We start from the raw sequence: 17620 nt of genomic DNA, 5'->3' as shown, positions 1-17620 counted from the left end.
TATTATTTCCAATTGTTCTTCAATTTCTACTTAATAGCTTCACAAATTAACCCTAAGTTGTTCGATTTTTTGCAGTTAATTTTTAATAGCCACGACACGGTGACGATAAGGCGATGAAGAACGGCCCCTTCAATCTTCTGTTGCTCTGAATTCCATGTTGTTGGCCAAAAATCCTTTCACGCTGCATTTAATTCTATGTTGCCGCCATTTTCATTGCCGTCTTGCCAACCCACAATTTGAAAGTTGAGAAATCGTCCAATCTACAAAATATGCGTATATCTTCTCAATTTCATATTTTATCTCTCCTCGTCGTTTGTTGTTATTGTTCTTTGTTGTTGTTATGTTATCGTTTTTTGGAGGTTTAATTTCTAAGTTTCAGTTCAATTTTCAGGGTTTTTGTCAGTTTAGTATGAATAATTAGAGTTCCATAAATGGAAATTGTTAATTTGTGGCTGGTGATGATGATTTTGAGAATTTTTGGCTATTATTGATTGTATTTATTCAGAGATTAGACAATTTGGGGGTATTGGGAAACCGCTAGAAAAAGAAAAGTAGAAAGGGTTCATCCTATTTACTTTTATGGATATTAAAATATAATGGGGTTTTTATTGTATAATTTTGATTATATGAGTTTAATTAGTGTTTATAAAAACATAATCGACTTGGGATTTTTCCCAATTATTGGAACTGCTAAATCATAGTTTTGTGTTTTACTCTTTGACTAATTTTGTGCTTATTGTTTGATGATGGAGTTAAAGCCATTTGAGTCGATGCAATTAGATAAATAACAAGGATTATTCCATTATTTAATGCTTGATTTGAGTAGTAGCAATTGGCTAAATAACAATAATGAATTTCTTTTGGAAATTATTGCTTATGTTCTGTATGTCAAAGTCAAATTCACTGCCGATAAGGTTCTATCCCCTTCTTTCCTCTATATTCTTTTCGTTAATGTTGTTTTGAGGATCTTTATCTTATTTTCTTATGTTTTATTTATTAATTAGTTTAATCAATTTAGTTCTAAATACTACATCCGTTTCTAAAAGTTCGACTCACTTACTATTTATATGGTCAAAATAAAATAACTTTGACCACATTTTATGAGCTATACAATATAAATGAATTAGCATGTGAGATCTTATTAGATTCCCCTTATTATAAATAATCTAAATATCAACTTTTCATAATTTTCACTTATATACAACACTAGTTATTCATGGTCAACGATGTTCATTGGAGACCGCGCAATTGCAAAGTGAGTCAACTTTCAGGGACGGAGGTAGTACAATAGTTTCCATTTCTGACTGTATGACCAGTCAAGTGTTCGTGCAAAGTATGTATAAATAGAGGTACTTGTTGTGTTCATTGCCATTGTTGTGGTAAATGTATGAGTTTCTCAATTGTGGGTCTAGTATATTTAGAACTTTTGTGTGCTTATTATGAGTAGGGAATATTTCAACACTCAACTTTGAGCTCTACTATAATCATGCACTTAAGCATGGTGACGTCCAAAGGGAAAGAAGCTAGAGCAAAAGAGTCGCCAACAAGTTTTAGGAATTTGTAAACCGTCCACGGGTGTGAAGGTTGCACCCCATTCACGATCACAGAGGTCGCTAACTCCATAGTGGTCTTGAACCATGACTGGATATTCAGGGATAATAGTACGAATCCAAACTAAAAGAAATTGAACCACCCGCCCTAATTAGGCCTCTACTCAATTCTTATGATATTCATGTGCGCTTTTCGATCAACATACATCCAACAAGTTAGCCCTAAACTTGTTTAATCTACGTTGGTTGATTATTAATGCACAAATAAATCTAATATTGGCGATCGCTTGAATTTAAATCATATTAGCCTAAATCAAATTATTAATTATCTTATTAGGCGTAATTCTAAGTAAAAATTCGCTTTAATTCTGCAAGAAAGGGCGTGATCAAGAAATAACAATAATATATGATCAAGCAACATAAAATTATTCACACGACAATCATCATCATAATAATAAAACAATATCTCCAAAATAATATTAGCAAGATCCTAGGCATGATACTAAACAAATTAATAACAAATCCTAGCATGTTATTAAATAACAAGAATCAAAGCTTTAGCCTAAACATGATACTAGAAAGCAACATGATATTAGAAATATTAATTAACACCCTAACATGATACTAGAAATCATAAAAACATCCTAACATGATACTAGGAATTAAAATAATACTCTAAGCATGATTTCTATATCAAAAGCGAGGAATAAGGATAAAGATAATAGATCTACTCACTTTGATGCCTCGTATCTCTTTCTATCAAAACAATACACACATTAGTAACTTCAAGAAAGATTAAATCAAACAATAATAATCTCTTAAATATGGATTTGGGACCAAACCCTCAGAATTATAAACCTTTCACGTTGAGGACGAAGGCAACTTCGAGAAGGGCTTGGAGTATTCAAGTCTCGCAAAGGTCGTATGTTGTGATGTGTTTAGGCTAAGGTTAAGAAAATCAAGAGAGAGAGAGAAAGAATAAGCTTTAGCTTAGAGAGAGAGAGAAGGATGATGATTGTTGGTGAATGAAAACGGAGGAAATCGTCCCCTATTTATAGAGAAAAAATGTCTGAAAAGATTAGAAAACGATCCGAATTCCATCTGGAATAAAATAGGTTTCATCGCGTCGCGATGCTTTCATCGTTGTGTGATGGATCCATCGCTGCGCGATGCTTTTCTGAAGATAAGACTCATACAGAATCCGACTTCACATGAAATTGGGTTAGTCGAATATTCGTACTTATCCTTATTTTATCAGAATTAAATCTATTATAAACACTCGTTTTATTTGAAATAAAATTCTTAATCATTATCTTTTCAAAACAGGATAATTAGAATCTAAAACAACCTTCTAGAAGATTAAGATAAATTCTAATGGTTTTAGAAATATAGTTAAGATAAATGGACCCTCCACATGATCAGTGGGTCCGCATATAAAGCTCGGTTTGGGCCTAGTTTAGTATTTTGGCCATAACTTCCTCGTTATAACTCAGATTTGGGCTTATAATATATCGTTGGAAAGCTCTTTTCAAACCTCATACAACTACATAATTATTGGACCCAGATAATGGATCAAAATAAATTGGATTGGACGTTTCATAAAAAAGACACGAAAAGAATGATTTTAAGGACACGTAATGAATGATTTTGGTTTAAAGGCACAAAATAAATGATTTTGGCTAAAAAAATTTAAAGAAAGGTTAGAAATGGTTAAGGCTAATGGGAAATTCACGAGACTTTTCAATTCTTCACTTAACTCGATAATCAAAGACGCGAAAGGTACTCATCACTGGGTTTGGTTTTTGGGAGACACAATCAGGTGTCTACATTATGTAAATATTCTACTGTTTTGAGCTCCTTAGTAAAGTATTAGAGTTTTCCTTGTTGTGCATACATTGGGTAATGGTGGACTCATGTTGTGGATGTTTGCTCTCAATCCACGTCGCCGTACTTGGCTGCTGAAATCACCCCTATTCATTGTTCAATTTGTTTGGTTCTTGTTAGCTTAATTATTTAAGTTCCAACTAATTATTTAGATTCTTGTCAGCTTTACTCAATTTTATAAACTTATTTGTGCTAAACTAGTAGAATTGTAGTTCCCTTTATAGAATGATAGCTTGGTTTATTTTTATTAGAAAAAAGAATGCTTGAGAATACAAGTTTTATTAAGTTTAAGTTTTTGCTTAATTAGCTCGGTTCTCCACATGTTTAGATATCCGTCAACCTTAAATTAAAAGCTGAAGCAAATTTACACGAAATTCACAATGCACTACAAGTGTGACTGTATGATGCTTGATTATAAATGAAATTGTCATATATTAACCAAATTATATGCATGGACTATACCTCATTACCACCATTTTTGAATGAGAGGACTGATTTGGTACTCCCTTCGTATTTTATGCTTTGTCACTTCGTTTCGGCCGTTGATGTTATGCAGTTTTCCAAATATTCTAACAGATTTTAAATTTTAAATTTTAAATTTTAAATTTTAAATTTTAATCTTTGTAAACCCCTCTTTTTCTAAATACATAACTTAATTTTACATGTATATTAAGGTGAGCTACAAATTTTTAATCTTAATGTAGGTATATAGTATAGTACTAGAACTCTAGAACAAGGTTAGTGTAACATTCTATACTATAAAATGACTAGGTTTGTGAATTTTTTTTCATAATTATACATAACTTTATTGAAAGTTGACAAGCCAGACATGTATTTATGAAATTTTAAGAACTATTAGTCATGTTTTTCCTTGCTTTCTCCCTAATCCTCTATTTATACATACTAACTAGTCAAGGAATAAATATAAACCATCTATTTACGTGTTTGCAATTGTCACTCACTTCTCATGTGAAGCCAAATACTATGAAATAGATTGTCACTAGTTGAATGCAAGTAGTATTTCTTTCTCTTAGATCATATACACCATAGTATCTTTTCTGGCCTTTTTATCAGGATTATTGTTTTTGAGTTTGCGTCCTACTCCTAACTCCTAACAAGTGTTTATTTACATTGTTCACACTAGACAATTGGTTGGTGTACGTGGAGTTTTTCCTCTCCTAGCAAGCACTAAAGCTATTAAAAATTTCAACTTAAACTCAATAACTCTTCATTGCCACATATGCTTAAAGGACAAAACCGAAGAGTGAAGAACGATAACAAAAAAGAACGATAACATATGTATTATTATAACTCTGATTTTTAATTGTATTATTATTATTATTATTATTATTATTATTATTATTATTATTATTATTATTATTATTATTATTATTATTATTGGCATTAGGTATATGCACTGTGTGACATTAGGTATAGAGAACCGTGGCATTAGGGTATATGCACCGTGGCATTAGGTATAGGAAACCATGGCATTAGGTATTATAGCTAATGCCATGGCAATAATGTTGTCGTTGCATCAGGTATTGATCTAACGCAACGAATCATTGATGCTGTGGCATTAAGTGTCATATGTCATTGCATTAGACCTACTGCAACACAAGCAGATGCCACGATACATGGCCGTTGCATTAGGCCTAATGCCACGGATTTTGACGCCTAATGCAACAGATTTTGGGGTTACAATAGGTCAAAAATGTAGTAGTGAACACATCCTTGATACATCTAAATCATCCACAAAACCTCCTTCGCGAGATTAGAATACTTCAAGCCATACTCGACTTTCCCATCAACCTCGACGAGAAAGGTTGATAATTTTGAGGGTTTGGTCCCTAATCTATATTTCAATTCGTATTTGATTTACTCCCTCCGTAAATTTTTATTTGCAACTTTGGGGCAAATTGCGGTTCACGAGGCAAAAGTTAAGGGGCAAATATTAGAGGAAGTATAATGGTGATTAATATATTATAGGAGTATGTAATTAAGGTGGAAAGAGAATGTTTAAAGAAATCAACCACCCACTGCCACCACCAAGACCAGCCAACACCACCGCCGCCTCCACCAACAACACCGCCGCCTCCACCAACACCACCGCCGGCTTCACCACCACCACTACCACCCCCACAAAACCACCACCGCAACCAACCCCACGAAACCAGTCCGCAACCAACCCCACGAAACCAGTTCGCAACCAACCCCCACGAAACCACCACCGCAACCACCTTCAATAAAACCCAAAACCCACGCCCTAGACCCACCTCTAACCCAGACCACCCAAAAATCTGGCAGCTCCAGCCACCCACTCACCCCACCGTAACCAAGTCACCACACTAACCCTAACCCAAAAAAATCGAACAAAATCCAAAAAAAACCCAGAAATTCGAAGATAAATCACCCAAAAAAATCGAAAAAAAAATACAAAACTGTAGATCTACAATAATCAACAATAAAAATTAACAATAAAACGGAAAATTAACAATATAAATACAATACAAAAACATACAATAAGCTTACAAAATGGAAAATTAACAATAAAAATTTTCCTCGCTGCGGTCGTCGGTGACAATATAAGCGTCACGTAGTGGTTCTAGGTTTACCATGGTGGTGGGGGACTCGTGTTTTGGAAGTTGTGAGGACGAAATCTCAGATTTGAGGAGGAACAATGGAGAAAATTACAGAGGCGAAGGAGAGAGAAAGATGAAGAGGAATGTGGGTGGTTGAGAAAGACGAAGAGGTTAATTTAGATGTTTTGTATATAATGTGGGATTAAGGTTAATAAGGGGTAAAATTAAAAAAATCAGAAATTTTAAGTAAGGGTAAAATAGTAATTTTCAGGGTTTTTGTTTACCAAAAGTAGAAATAAAATAGAAAGTTGCACATAATTGTTAGCGGACTAAAATGGCAAAAGTTGCAAATAAAAATTAACGGAGGGAGTATTTACTTTATTAATTTAACTATCTTGAAGTTTACTAAAGTGTGTATTGTTTTAATAGCAAGAAGGTTGAGGCATCAAAGTGGGCAATTCAATCACCCTTATTATTATTCATTGATTTTGGAGTAGTAATCATGTTTACAATGTTATTTTAATTCTAGAGGTGATCATTGGGCGGGCCGAGCCGAGCCGAAGCTAAAAAATTATGCCCACTTCTCGGGCCGGGCCTGGCCTGGCCAAGCTTCGGGACGGAATTTTTGTGCCCAAACCCGCCTAAAATGGTCGGGCCGTGCGGGCTTTTCGGGTTATTTTCGAGCCGAGCCTAAAAAATCAACTAAATATGCATAAAAATGCATTCCCAAACCCGCCCAAAAAAAAATCGGACCGGGCCGGGCCCAACCCGATTTCTGTCAAAAACATTCTGCCCAAAACTCGACCAAAATAGGGTTGGGCCATACTTGATCAGGTCTACTTAATTCCTAGTATCATGTTTAGGATGTTTTTATGATTTCTAGTATCATGTTTAAGATAATGATTATGATTTCTAATATCATGTTTAGATTAACGCTTTGAATTTGTTATTAGTGACATGCTAGGATTTGTTATTAATCCATTTAATATCATGCCTAGGATCTTACTACTAACGATGTTTTGATGATGTTATTGATGATGATGATTGTTATATTAATCATATGTTGCTTGATTATTCATGATTTATTATTATTACTCGATCACGCCACTTTTTGCAGGTTTAAAGGGAATTTGTACTTGAAATCACTCCTAATAAGATAATTAATAATTTGAATTTAGGCTAATATGACTTTAGTTCAAGTGATCACCAATATTAGATTTGATTGTGCATTAATAATCAACCAACGTAGATTAAACAGATTTAGGATTAACTTGATGTATGTATGTTGATCGAAAAGCACACATGAATATCATAAGAAATGAGTAGAGGCCTATTTAGGGCAGGTTTGACTTCTCTTAGGTTAAATTCGTACCATCATCCCCAAACATTCAGTCATGGTTCCGGACCACTATGGAGCTAGCAAACTCCGTGATCGTGAATAGGGTGTAACCTTCACACCCGTGAGGTCGTGAACGGTTTTGTAGACACCTAATTCTGTCTCCCCAATACCAAACCCAGTTATGAGTACCTTTCACATCTTTGATTACCGAGTTTGATAAAGAGTTGAAGAGTCTCATGAAATTTCCTTAAGCCTTGACCATACCCCTAACCTTACCTAAAATGTTTTTTAATCCAAATCATTTATTTCGTGTCCTTAGACCCTAAATCATTCTTTTCGTGTCCTTAAAATCATTCATTTCGTGTCCAAGCCATGAAAACGTCCAAACCAGTTTATTTTGGGTCCATAATCCCAGTCCAATTATTACTTAGTTGGATGGGGCTTGAAAAGAGCTTTCCAACGATATATATATTATAAGCCTAAATCTGACTTAAAACGAATAAGTTATGGCGAAAATACTAGCCGAGCCTAAATCGAGCGTGGGTCCGCCTTACCTACGACCCAATGATTATATGAGGGTCCAAATACCATATTCCTGATCCTAAACCAATTAGGTTTCTAAAACCGAATAAAACTTCTCGTAGGATAGTCCTTATGCCGTTCAAATTCAAAGTCGTTCTGATATATTTCACGATCATAATTCCATTAGAAATCAAATTCTGTACAAATTAGATAACCCTTTAAAACCAACGCACAACGCTAAGACCAACGCAGCGCGTCAAACCCAGTGTGGTGCGTCAGAGTTAGTTTTACTACCATTCAAATTATGATCTTTTTCTAATCGCCAGACTCTCTTTTTTCCCTATAAATAGAGGTCGTTTTCCCCGCTTTCAAATCAGCCAAAACCGTCAATCATAAGCTACAATTAGCTAAACCACTTAGCTCCAATCATCATTAACAATCCTTATCAAACACCTACTGACAATCATTGATAATTAGCCTTAGCTTGAAAATCCCATAATCATAGCCCGGAATTCTTTGATTCCAATGTTCTTAGCCTTAGCCTAAACACACATCTTTGATACTCTCCAGAATCAGTCACAATACCTCATTCACGAGATTCGAATATTCTAAGTCATCCTCGATGTTGCCTTCGACCTCGATGTGAAAGGTTGATAGTTTTGAGGGTTTGGTCCCAAATCTATATTTGAATTCATATTTGATTTACTTACTTGATTTATTTAATTTTCTTGAAGTTTACTAACGTGCGTGTTATTTTAATAGCAAGAAGGTTGAGGCATCAAAGTGAGTAATTCAATTACCCTTTTTACTATTATTTGATTTTGGAGTAGAAATCATGTTTACAATATCATGTTAATTCCTAGTATCATGTTTAGGATGTTTTTATGATTTCTAGTATCATGTTTAGGATAACGCTTTGATTTGATTATTAGTAACATGCTAGGATTTGTTATTAATCCGTTTGGTATCATGCCTAGGATCTTACTACTAACTATATTTTGATGATGATGATTATTGTTGTATTAATCATATGTTGCTTGATTATTCATGATTTATTGTTATTGCTTGATCACGCCCTTTTTGCAGGTTGAAAGGAAATTTGTACTTGAAATCATGACTAATAAGATAATTAATAATTTGATTTAGGGTAATATGATTTTAATTCAAGTGATGACCAATAATAGATTTGATTGTGCATTAGTAATCAACCAACTTAGATTAAACAGGTTTAGGATTAACTTGATGTATGTATGTTGATCGAAAAGCGCACATGAATATCATAAGAATTGAGTAGAGGCCTGTTAAGGGCGGGTTCAATCTCTTTTAGGTTGGATTCGTACCATCATCCCCGAACATCCAGTCATGGTTTCGGACCACTATGGAGTTAGCGATCTTTGTGATCATGAATGGGGTGTAACCTTCACACCCGTGAGCGGTTTACAAGTTCCTAAAACTTGTTGGCGACACTTTTTCTCTAGCTTCTTTTCCTTGTAACGCCGTGATAAGTGTCATTTATGACACTATTTAGGGTGGTTTTCTTTCTTAGTTTTAGGTTTATTTTGGTCTATCTTGGTTATTTCTAGTCCTTTTGGTCTTGATTTAGTTAATATTGTCTTAGTTTATGTTTTTAGGCCTTAGTGGTGAATAATGCACTTTTTGCTCGGTTTCTAGGTTGATTTGAGTGCTTTTCTATGTGATATTTCACTATTTTCTCTCTTGGTCTATTTGTCTAGGTACTTGGCACTTTCCTCAATATTGATGACCGGAGAGAAGGCCGGAAAATTCATTAGAAGAAACCTTGAAGCAAAAAAAGAAGCTAAGAAGCAAGCAAGAGCAAGAAGCACAGGCACCAAGCAAGAGCAAGCAGCAGTTGCGTGGCATAGGGCATTGTCGTCATGCGGCAGATCTGCCGTGATACGCTGGACCCTGCAGTGGTGCGGCGTGATCCACCATGGCGCGGCAGACCTGCTGTGGCGCGGCACCCCTTAGCCACTGCGGGCGCAACTTTGATCACCGCGGGCGCGGTTCTTCGTTTTCCAGGTTTTCACTACCTTCCTGTAGATGCCCCAGAGATGCCTCACCACGGGCGCAAGCGCGGTGTTCTGGGTTTTCATCGCGTTTAATCTCCGATTTTTCTCCTTTTTTTTCTTGTAATATAAATAGTGTTCGACCCTATTTTGTGAGGGGACTTCTTTTAGCAGATTTTCACATTTTGTCTCTCCTCTAATTAGGATTAGGCTTAGATTAAGAGTTTCTCTCTCTAGTTTAAGAGTAGTTTTAGAGAGAGAAAGCTTGGGGTTTCAATGGAGAATTGAGAGCTTGAAGAAGCAATTATGTGGATTCTCTTCTCAACTATTCAATGAGCATTTCTATATTTCTTTCACCTTTGTTGGTTTCTTTAATTCTTGTTTTTGATTAATTCTTTGTTGATTAGAGTAGATAATTAGATTAGTTGTTTGATTCTTGCTTTAATTCTTGTTTTATCTTGATTTCCATGTTTTTATTCATTATGATTGCTTAGATTTTGTTCTAGGGAAATGGATGAATGTTATGTTGATGAATTGAATGATTGATTGTGATTTGTATACAATTGATTCTTAATTATTGGGTGTGGATGATGTTTACATTGCTTAGAGTCTTTTTAGCTAATTGATTCTAGGTTTTTAATTGTGCTTTTAATCAATTGTGTGGAAGTGAGTTGATTAAGAGTCTAGATTCTTCCATACTTATGCTAGGCTAGTTGCGCTGGAGTGAATTAGCTTAGTAGGATAATTAGCATGCTTAATTGCGCGGGAGTGAGTTGAGTGTGTTGATTGTTCCTAATTGAGATCATGATCATCTAATTGCAATTTGTTATTGAGTTCATTAATGCAATGTAATTGGATTTCACTTTCCCTAGTATTTTGTTGATTGTTTAAAGTAGTGTTTTAGTTGTTCCTGTCTCCACCTCACATCTTTCCTGCTAGTTTAATTAACTCAAATTGATACACTTTATTCTTGTGGTTCGACTCCGAACTTGACTCTATGCTTGCTTGTGGTTAGTTAGGAATTTATAAATATTGTTTGATAGTAGGAGGTTGGTCAATGACCTAACCATCACCTACCTATCCAAAACAGCTCCGTTGCCGGGGACTAAGACGTTCATTAGTTTGTGTTGATTAGATTAGCTAGGTTCTTGTGTATAGTTTGATTTTTGTTTGTTTGGTGAAAAAAAAAAAAAAAAAAAAAAGAAATGGCATGCTTATCTTTTCCTCAATTCGATGATGAATTCTTTTATGCTTATTTTGAATGACTAGATGGTTTCCTTAGTTTCCATGGGTGTTCTCTTTGGGAAGCATATGAAATAGCTTATTGGGGTAGGAATGAGTATAATAGGGGAATGGTTGAAAGTATGTACAATGGTGAATTTCGTGCCTTATCCTTGGATGATGCTTGGAATTTCTTTGTGTGGTTTGCTAGGGATACTTATGATAGGAATTCTCATGTTTCTAGTTTTGATGCAAATTGTCAAAATTCTTTTAACTTGTGCATGAATTCCCTTAATGTGCTTAATGCTCCTTATGATGAATCCAACATGCATGTTAACCCCTCCCCCTTATATGCTCATTGTGTTGAGGTTTGTGCTAATTTTGATGATATGCAATTTGATTTTGATCATGAACCTCAACCCAATAACATTGATGCCCAAATTCTTGCCCAATTACAACATCTCACCTAATAAGTCCATGAGCTTCAAGAAGAATAAAAATTGAGAGAAGTGAGACTTGCCCATGTGATGAGTGCTAGGGTTGTTGGAAATGGATGTGAGGCACCTCACTTGGAGTTTGAGAGTGTTTTTGAGGATGATATGGGCCAAGGGTGTAAGGGTGAGGGGAGATTTGGTTGTGGTGAGAGGATTTTTGAGGATTTTGATCCTAATCATTCCCCTCTTGAGCTTGAGCGCCTTCCTTCCCCTTATTCGCCCCCTTTGAGAGCTACCCTTGGTGAGGATGTGAGTGAGCCATTTTCAATATTTGCTGAGGGATTTCATGATGATGATGATGATGAATTTGAGCTCTCAAGAGAGATTAAGAGTCCCTTGAGTGATGGTGGAGGAATTGAGAATGAAGGAAATGTTGATTTTGTAAATCCCAACTCCCTTCCCCATCTTGATGAGTCTACCTTGCATGTTTATGACCCTTCTATCCATGACTATTTGGACTCATTTGAGGTTATGCCTAGAGTGTTCATTGAAGGTGTAATGAAAAATCATAGCCTTTTGAGAGAGTTCATTGGCAATGCTTCATGGGAAAAGGATGCGTTTGAGAGAAACCTTCATCCTTTCATGCATGGTTTTGAGACTTTGGGCTTTGAGATTGTTGAGGGAATTGTTGTTCATCATGGGGGAAAGGAGAAGAGGTTGTTTCTCTTGGAGAGTTTTTGTTTGAGGGAGATGTGAGTCATGAGTGTTCTTTTGAGGATTCCATGATTGATTTTCATTCCCTCATTGGTGATGTAAGGCTTTGTGAGACCATTGCTTCCCCTCCTCTTCCTCATGTCCCCTTCTCTTTAAGATTTGACCATATTCCTTCCTATCCTACATCCCTCCCTTCTTATCTCATAGAACCTATTGAGGACCCTCTCTTCTTTGATGAGCTTCCCCCTTCTCATCCTCCCTTTATTGAGGAATTGGGTGATTGTGCCACCCAAAAAGATTTTGAGGAGGTTTTTCCTTCTTCTTCTTCTTCTTCTTCTTCTTCTTCTTCTTCTTCTTCTTCTTCTTCTTCTTCTTCTTCTTCTTCTTCTTCTTCTTCTTCTTCTTCTTCTTCTTTTCTTGATTTTTCTTCTTTCTTTTGGCATCTCCCTCCTCACTTGCGTGCAATAATCTTGTTGCATGTCCTCCTCCCGTCATTTGCCTACCGTTTATCCTATGAAATGTTTAGTAGTGCATTTGACAAGCTCTTGAGATCGTTGAATTATTATTTTTATAGAGCGGTCTCGCTTGGACGTTAAACAAGCCTTTCTCGGGAAGTAACCCGTGTTTTATTGCTTTCATTTTCTTTTCTTTTTAGAATAAATTTTCTCTCATGGAAATGTTTGTGTGCCCTTTGCTAGGTACATGACTTGATATACTTTTTTGCATTGGTATTGGATCAAGAATCAAGGAAGTTTGACTCCTCTTTCCTAGCATGTGGCATACAAGGCATAAACTTGGAGGAAATTGGCTTTTAAAGGTTAAATTGGGTCATTTGCGGGTACTTACACCCATTTATATCCGGTAATATCTTTCCTTGCTCTTTCTCTAATGCTTGGTGACTTATTGTACATATGTTGGTTTGTTGGATTGATTTCTTTCTTTTCCCCGACCCTCCCATGGACTCTTTGGTTTATGTTTGAGCATATTGTCTCATTCAAGCTTGGGGGAGGGTATTCTATCATGTTTTGGTGGGATGTTGATTCATATATACCATGCACATTTGTATATGCATTTCCATGTTCTTTATTTTGAAAAACTCCAAAAAGATTTCGTTTCTATCAAGGCAAATTTGCAATGTGTTTTGTTTTGTTCTTGCTTTGGAAATAATACTTTTGGACTTGTGCTCTTGAATATTTTTCTTCCTAAATGGTAGTGGTTTGCACGCTTTGAGATATCTTGGATTGATTCTAGGATAGAGTATGCTAAGGTAGTTGGTTAAGAACTTTAGGATCATGAAGCCCTAGTCTAATTGCTTGTGGTAAGAAGGTGTTGCTTCCTATAGTTAATTTGAAGCCAATAATGAGTTTTTGCTACAACCACGTGAGGTTTCATTTCTCTAGCCTTCTACCTATTTTGCATGATTGGCATATGGATCCTTGACTATCACTTACTTTATCTAGAACTTGACTTTTATCTCCCAAGATCGCGACCGAACCATTTGGAAAGGACAAAGGCATCTTTTCGGGGTGGTTATCTTTGCTTTTCTAGGTTTTGATTTTATATTTTTGGTTTTGGGTTTACATTTGCCTCTTTGTTAACCATTTGAGCCTTATACCTTCTTATCTAGCCATATTACTAGACTTCTTACCATTTGTTTCATTCTTTTCATCTTTGGTTTTTGTGAAGCTAGTGGTGATGAGTTTGTTTGGTGATTATAAGTGCAATAGTTTGAAGTTACGAGCTCATTTTGTGTAGCAAGTATGTATTATGTATAAGTTTGTGAATAAAGGCAAATGCAAGTTGAAAAAGCCGTCCATAGTCAAAAGAGGCGAGGACAAAGCAATAAAGTAAAAAGAAAAAAAAACAAAAAAAAAAAAAGATGAAAAGCACAAAAATATTTTGATGTAGTTATGAGTTCCCTACTTTGGAGCATTGAGGACAATGCTCCATTTAAGCTTAGGGGATGCGTGTCTACATTTTTTTGTATATATGTTTGTGACTTTGCTTTGAATAAGCTTGGGGGTGTTGGTATTTTTGTTTGAGTTTGGTGAAATCTTGATTATGATGTTGAGGATTAATCACCCTTTGCTTCACAAATTAGGTATACCACCAAATTTCAAATTTTAGCCTACATTTACCCTTTTTGCCCTTACGTTACAACCCTTCAAAGACCCTTTGACCCTTATGGTTGAGTTACAAGTCGGTGGAGGGAGACAAGAGTCAAGCCTATGGAGCGGGTTTGCATAGTTAAGATGTCGAGTAGCCCTAAATCTCTTCTTTTCCGGTTCCTTCGAGGAATCATTGAGATGCTCACTAGAGGTGGATTTGAAACTAGTAGGGAGAACGCAGTAAGATTGTTTGGGATGAAGGTGAATTGTGTCTTATTAGTTCTCTATGCTTAGCATTTCTTATGTTTCAATCAACCTTGGACATCCTTGAGCGTGCACTCCTCTATTATTTAGAAAGAATTATATTCATTGGTGCTTGTACATTTGTAAAAGTCCATTCATGAGCAATTGTTTTCTTTTTTTTTTCTCTTTTTGATTTTCTTTTTTTTCATGCTTTGCCTTGTTTGTTTGGTTTGTGAGAGTTGTGGGTTAACCTCTTAGGAAACCCTCACGAGAGCACGCACACTCGTCCTCTAGGGTGATCTAGGGGTTTAAAGGGCTTGTTTTTAGTTGCTAAAATTGACCGTGATTCATACGAAAGTGAGTTAGTGTACATTCTCATCTCCTTTAGTGTGCTAGTCTTGCTTGAATAAATCTTTCTCCTTTTATCTTTTGTTTTTGTCTTGCTCGAGGACGAGCAAGAGTTAAGCTTGGGGGAATTTAATAACTGTCATTTATGACACATTTTAGGGTGGTTTTCTCCCTCAATTTTAGGTTTATTTTGGTCTATCTTGGTCATTTCTAGTCCTTTTAGTCTTGATTTAATTAATATTGTCTTAGTTTATGTTTTTAGTCCTTAGTGGTGAATAATGCGCTTTTTGCTCTGTTTCTAGGTTGATTTGAGTACTTTTTTATGTGATCTTTCACTCTTTTCTCTCTTGGTCTATTTGTCTAGGTACTTGGCACTTTCCTCGATGACTCGAGAGAAGAAGCCTTGAAGCCAAAAAAGAAGCTAAGAAGCAAGCAAGAGCAAGCAGCACAGGCACCAAGCAAGAGCAAGCACCAGCTGCGTGGCATAGGGCATTATCGTCATGCGGCAAATTTGCCGTGACACGGTGAACTCTGTCGTGACACGGTGGTCCCTGCCGTGGCGCGGAAGACCTTGAGCCACCGAGGGCGCGATTCTTCATTTTCCAGATTTTCACTACCTTCTTGTAGATGCCCCGGAGATGCCCCACCGCCGGCGCGGTGTTCTGGGTTTTCTTCGCGTTTAATCTCCGATCTTTCTCCTTTTTCTTCTTGTAATATAAATAGAGTTCGATCCTATTTTGTGAGGGAAACTTCTTTTAGCAAAATTTTACATTTTCTCTCTCCTCTAATTAGGATTAGGCTTAGACTAAGAGTTTCTCTCTCTAGTTTAGGAGTAGTTTTAGAGAGAGAAAGCTTGGGATTTCAATGGATAATTGAGAGCTTGAAGAAGCAATTATGTGGATTCTCTTGTCAAATATTCAATGAGCATTTCTATATTTCTCTCACCTTTGTTGGTTTCTTTAATTCTTGTTTTTGCTTAATTCTTTGTTGATTAGAGTAGATAATTAGATTAGTTATTTGATTCTTGCTTTAATACTTGTTTTACCTTGATTTCCATGTTTTTCTTCATTATAATTGCTTAGATTTTGTTCTAGGGAAATGGATGAATGTTATGTTGATGAATTGAATGATTGATTGTGATTTTGTATGCAATTGATTCTTAATTATTGGGTGTGGATGATGTTTACATTACTTAGAGTCTTTTTAGCTAATTGATTCTAGGTTTCTAATTGTGCTTTCAATCAATTGTGCATAAGTGAGTTGATTGAGAGTCTAGATTCTTCCATACCTATGCTAGGCTAGTTGCGCGGGAGTGAATTAGCTTACTAGGATAATTAGCACGCTTAATTGCGTGGGAGTGAGTTAAGTGTGTTGGTTGTTCCTAATTGAGATCATGACCATCTAATTGCAATTTGTTGTTGAGTTCATTGATGTAATTGGATTTCACTTTCCCTAGTATTTTGTTGATTGTTTAAAGTAGTGTTTTAGTTGCTCCTCTCTCTACCTCACATCTTTCCTACTAGTTTAATTAGCTTAAATTGATACATTTAGTCCTTGTGGTTCGACTCTGAACTTGCCTTTATGCTTGCTTAGTGGTTAGTTAGGAATGTATAAATATTGTTTGTTAGTAGGAGGTTAGTCAACGACCTAACCATCACCTACCTATCACGCCGCCATGCCTAAAAGCATGAACCACAGTAGGGCGGGAGTTGAAAAATTCCCTACAATTTTACAAGTTCCTAAACCTTGTTGGCGACTCTTTTTCTCTAGATTTTCCTTGGAACGCCGCCATGCCTAAAAGCATGAACCACAGTAGGGCGAGAGGTGAAAAATTCCCTACAAGAGCTTTCTAGTTTTATGTTTATTTTCATCCTCTGGATGCCCATAAAGACCTGTGAAACGCCACACATCCCAATCCTCGCACTTTACCAGCACATCAATATGATTGATCGAGAATGATTGAAGACTAATATCCCATTCACTTCCCCAATGTAAAACCACTCAACCGCTTCTCTTCCTTCCCTCACCTTCACATCCCACTAAATTTTAGTTTGTTTTTTATTCTCTCCATTTCACCCTGACTGAGTTTGGTTTCTTGCAAAAAGCCCATTTCAAAGTTTCCAGTGATAACTATACGCCGAAGCGCATTAACTGCTCGTGGGCTCCCCAACCCACGACAGTTCCACGATAAGATGTACTTCATTGTTCACCAAGAGCCTAAGGAGTATGGCTCTCCACCTGTCATGATTATATCAAAAGTACCAATTTCATTTTCAAGGCCAATTGCTCTCTTCTTCTATCTGCTTATATCATCTGCACCCTCCGCTACCTCCTCCATTTCCCCCTCGCTTCTTCTTCTGGTTTTTCCTAGGACAGTAGCATTCTGTTTGGGGGTAACAGTTCTGTCTTTCACAATTCTGACCCTGGGATTTTTTTTCAAAGAAGATTTCGAGACTCCCCCTACATCTACTCTCTCCATATTGTTTTGTATCATGTTATGAGCAGGTTCAGTTGTTTTCTTAGCTTCTCCATCTTAATGAAGACTCTCGCTATTTTCTCCTTCATTATTAGCAGTCTTAGCATCAATAGGTTGTCTGTCATCATCAATGTTCCCATGCAACACCTCTTTCTCTTTATTTATATCACGA

Source organism: Chenopodium quinoa, unplaced genomic scaffold (assembly GCF_001683475.1).
Source record: "Chenopodium quinoa cultivar QQ74 unplaced genomic scaffold, ASM168347v1, whole genome shotgun sequence".
Lineage (NCBI taxonomy): Eukaryota > Viridiplantae > Streptophyta > Magnoliopsida > Caryophyllales > Amaranthaceae > Chenopodium > Chenopodium quinoa.
Note: the sequence above shows the minus strand (reverse complement) of the source record.